Source organism: Malus sylvestris, mitochondrion (genome assembly GCF_916048215.2).
Source record: "Malus sylvestris mitochondrion, complete genome".
Classification (NCBI taxonomy): Eukaryota; Viridiplantae; Streptophyta; class Magnoliopsida; order Rosales; family Rosaceae; genus Malus; species Malus sylvestris.
Window position 1 is genome coordinate 245,001 of NC_065226.1, and position 5,000 is coordinate 250,000.

The 5,000-nt window shown below is 42.1% G+C and overlaps 1 non-coding gene across 1 annotated transcript; it reads left to right on the plus strand.

Annotated features, from left to right (window-relative positions):
- Positions 1–796: 796 nt before the first annotated feature.
- On the plus strand, positions 797–870 carry trnD-GUC. Its single transcript has one exon. It is a non-coding gene; the product is annotated as a tRNA-Asp (tRNA).
- Positions 871–5,000: the final 4,130 nt, after the last annotated feature.

Below are 5,000 nucleotides of genomic sequence, written 5' to 3' on the forward strand. Positions count from 1 at the left end.
TGCACTAAAGTGCCTTAAGTAGCCCCCGAAGAGTCCGTTTATTCTCTCCGTCTGAGCTTTCAAAGATATACCGACCATAGGTATCTTACCATCAGATACCGACAGTCGTCTTCTAACATTACCGACCTTTAAATATCGGGTTTTCATCAATTTCACATAACATAAAAAAAGCTCTTTTCATCATCAGAAAAAACCCGGTTTCCGAGACCTCTTTTGCATTGCATTACCATAACGAAAAGAAAAAAAAAGAGAGAAATTTTTCTTGTGATTTGGAATGAACCTTTCTCGGTGGAAGAAAAGGAATAGCGATGGATTTCTATGGAGCATCCAGGAACAAGAAGGTTCAATCGGACGACGAATTCTTACGTGGTCCAAGGAAATCAAAGGCCCGCTTCCACGATTTCATCTATATCGAATCTTAATATCAGAATAGCTTATATAGTCATGATTCAATTCAGATCCACTGCACTTACTTTTGATTGATTTCTCATTTTTCGGATCTGATTGGAACCGATGACTTACGCCTATTTCTTAGGGCGTTTAAAGAGCGCGACTCTACCGCTTAGTTAAAAAGGTCCATTTGATTCAATTCATGAATTAGCCCACTATGAGTTTACTGCATTTGCATTTATAAATATATTAAATTATAGATTTTTTATGATAATTATTTATATAATAAATAATAATATAGTATATCATTCGTGTCTCTGTTACAACACGGCGAAACAAAAAGGTTCGAATGAAATCCAATGAGAAAAAATAATAAGAATTTTTAGGCTGTATACCTAATTTTCCTGGGATTGTAGTTCAATCGGTCAGAGCACCGCCCTGTCAAGGCGGAAGCTGCGGGTTCGAGCCCCGTCAGTCCCGACCTAGGATCCGATGAATCGATCAATTCATCTCTCCATTATCTGTGAAAGGGGGCAAAGAGTAGGATATAATTCCCAGCAGGAGAATCCTTCTTTCGTTTCGCATTTCTCATCGGACAAATCAAGTCAAGGAATCAAAATAAGAATAACGAGTACCGATTGATGGGGGAGAGTTACTATTACACAAGAAGACTGATAAGATCTAATCTATTAAATATCTATATAATGCTTTTAATGCTCATCCCTTAGCGCAAACACTAAGCAAGTAAACTACTTTCCTTTAAAGCTTTCGTTTCAGCGATTTATTCCACCAAGATACCCTCCTAATTTTGAAGAAGCCCTCAATCAGGGAAGAAAGCTATGATAGAAGAAATAGAGGCTCTAAAGAAGAACGACACTTGGGAACTGATCACGTTACCAAGAGGCAAACGTACGGTTGGCTGCAGGTGGGTCCCTGAAACACAAAGCTGATGGCTCCATCGAGAGGGCTCGTATTGTGGCGAAAGGTTTCACACAAACCTATAGCATCGATTATCTCGAGACGTTTGCTCTTGTGGCCAAACTAAACTCAATTCCATACGAGTCATTCTGTCAGTTGCAGCTAACAGATCTTGGCCACTGCATCAGCTCGATGTCAAAAGGGCCTTTCTTCATGGAGACCTCCACCAGGTTTTCGAGCTCAGGGGGAGGAAGGGAAAGTTTTCAGGTGAAAAAAGGCGATATATGGTCTCAAGCAGTCTCCTCGGGCTTGGTTCGAGATATGAAGTTTGGTTATGACGAAGATCGATGGGTTTCCAGAGAAGCAATGCTGATCATTCCGTGTTCATAAAAAGGAGAAAAGAGGAAACTACTGTTCTCCTAGTGTACTCAGTTTAGAACTCTAAATTAACTAAATTTATATATTAGTAAGAACTGCAGCTAGTAAGCAAGTCGAGTAATACAGCTATTATTAAGTCGAGCGAGCTTTCGCTAATACTAATCAAAGACGAAAAGCTAAGGTCAGAATTCGCATAGAGATGATAGGCGCTTATCGTGGAGCGCGGTAGTCTCCCTTAAAACCGCTACCGATTCTTGAACAGAAAGCGGTATGCTTGCGAAGACCATTTCTGGTCTATCCGTGTTAATGAAATCCATCCCGTGAAACGCTAAGCGAGTAAACTACCTTACACATGGTAAAAAATTCCTGCAAAGAAGTGGTTGCTTCTCTCATAGGAAAAGAGTCCGATAAGTATCCCTTAGTCTGAGCAGCTTGTTCCTTTGGAACGTTAGCATCATCTTTGGATTTCAGTCAAACAAGGAATATTTTTGACTCCATCTTGTTTATGAGTTCATGATCAGGCCGAGAGATAATAGGCATAATAGCCTGAATACCAAAATTATCAACATTGGAATTGTTAGCAGCCGGAGATGGGTCAATGGCTTCTACTATTACCTGATGAGAAGAATCAACCCTTAACCGGCAATCATGAGAAGGGGTGCTGGTTGAAGGATCAGCAGAAATCTGTATGTGCTGAGAAGTTTCTTTATTAACAGAAAAAAGATTCTGCTCCGTCTGATTGTCCGCAGTATTGTTTGGAAGATTCTATGTATTATCAAAAGATGATTGGATGGTGTTGCCCGTTGGCCTTTCGTCCTTTCCTGAGGTACGTTGTTCTTATTTGTGACACCCATATGGTTTGTGTCTGACCCAGCATAGTGCTTTTCTTGCCGTTGTTCATTCTTCTTTGAAGCCGAAAAATTATAGTGAGGCAGCAAGGATCCCTCAGTGGCAGCAGGCCATGTCTGAGGAATTGCCAGTCTTGCGGAAGACGTCGTTCATTACCTTATCAGATAGAGAGGGGCTCAAACCTCTTCCTGACGGAAATACCACCATTGAGGGAAATTCAGACTCACTCTTGGTATCGATTCTGAGAAGACTTTTGCCCCGCCGGCAAGGGTTACTTTTGTACGGGCTCTGATTGCAGTTGTTGCCACGGTGAGAAAGTAGTCTTTGTTCCGGGAATGCTTTTCAGAAAGGAAAACTACGGAAAGCACCTTAAAAACTAATGGAGATCCGACTGATGTGATAGTTCCAGTTTCTGCACTCCAGAAGCAAGCAACGGACAGTTTACACAGATGCGACAGGAGAGGCAATAGAGGACCGGGTTGGCCCCTTTCCGACAGATAGAGATAACACTGATTTACTGGATACAGGAGACTTTCCAGTTTCCGGATGACCTAAAAATTCGCTACTAAAAGAAGGCCGATATGCGCCTATTTATTACCGGATTCCAACCGTCCATAGGAAATAAGTACTTATACTTTATACATACGTCTTTTCATTCTTCAGAGCCTACTCTTGCTGGAGTTGTGGCTGGGTCAGATTCCATAACCTCTGCTAATCTCCGAGCTGCCTTTCCTTCGGCTTGTAACAAGCGCGAGGCCATTATTTGATCGTTTACGGCCTTCGGCTATTTATTTGATGGACGTGTGCCCTATTGGAGCCGCGGCCTTACTTCTTAGTCAGATTTTGATAAAAAATGGTGGGGGTTTCCCTGAATCGCCTATAGTAAGGAGCTATGAGGCCCTTCCCTTCTCCTAACTCTCTCCATTCCCGGTGGAGAATCCCCATGTTGAAAATAACCGCGTTACCATTATAGCCAGCATGGCCAAGAATGGAGACTCTCATATTAGTTCAAAATTAAGGTCTTCCTCTGGGCGGGCGGACCCTCTTTCTTTTATTGTATTGCTGCCATGCGTAAGAAAGAGATAACGGTGATTTCTGAAAAAACTCGGACTTAGGGCACGATCGTTTCATTTGTATTCATCCGGAAAGAAGAGCTGGTGGTATTTTGGACTAAACAGGTAAAGATTTCTGAACCCCTTTTAATATCTAAACTTAGACTTAGACAAAAAAAATTTTGTTTTATAGCAGAGCGTCTGGCCACACTTGCTAATGGCGATTGGAGAGTTTTAGTGAGACTACGGTGAATCATCTCACTAGAGATAAATCTGATCAAAATCCTTAGCGTTTCACACTAAGCAAGTAAACTACCTTCACCCCAGAACTAATAATGGAGAATGGTAATCCAACTGATTTACGACTATACCAGGAATAATTGGCTGCTTAAGACCGGAATTTATCTAACGCTTAACAAGATTCGATTCGCGCTAAAAAAAGACTAAAATGGCTGTACAGGGCCGGAGCCTATTCTCATCAGACAGAAGACCGGCCTCTGGAATCGATCTAAAAATTTAAAAAAAGAAATTCGTTTATCGCCCATGCTTGCTATATGAATTTTATACTTTATTTATATTCATTATTAATTTCTATTTCTTTAGCCTGGGGGAAGCTCCTAATGGAAAGAGTACTATCATTTAAGCAGGGTGACATATTGCCATTGACCTCAGACCTCACAAAGGCGGATGCTCCTGTAGGTAGGAGCTACTTCACTTTCGGTGTTCGGCGCTCCCTTCGAACTGATATCCAAAGATTCCCTGTAACAGGATGGTTTGAAATGATGGTTTATTACAGGTTCTGGTGACATGAATAGGATGAGCATACGAATGAGCCGGGACATGGATAACGTAGTGGTTCGAGCCGGTCGAGAGTACGAGATTACTGACCGAAGACTCTTCAATTGAGATGGGCCGAAGACCTGCTAGCGAAGGAATGCATCCAACAGTGTTCTGTCTCATTGGTCCTCTCACGCGCTCAAAAATACACTTTGTTCTCCCGGAAATCACTTCAATTATAATACATGACTTATCTTAGTTCGATCTGATACCTCTCGATTCAGAGAGGAGTATCATTTTGAGTCTCCCCGTCTTGATCTCTACTAATTCGATATGAGACTGGGGGAAGGGAAGCTTTATGGGAGAAAGGAGGAAAAGGTCAGGCTAGTAGCTAAAGGCTTTACTCAAACATATGGGATAGATTACGAGGAAGCCTTTGACCCGGTAGACAAGATGAAGTCTCTTCGTCTCCTGCTCTCTATTGCTGACAATCGGGATTGGCCTCTGTTACAATTAGATGTTCTAAATGCCTTCCTGAACGGGGACTTACAGGAAGAAGTTTACATCAGTCCTACACCGGGGGGAGGAGAACAAGAGAGGTCAACGGGAGTCGAAGACAAACGACGGCGACGAGAA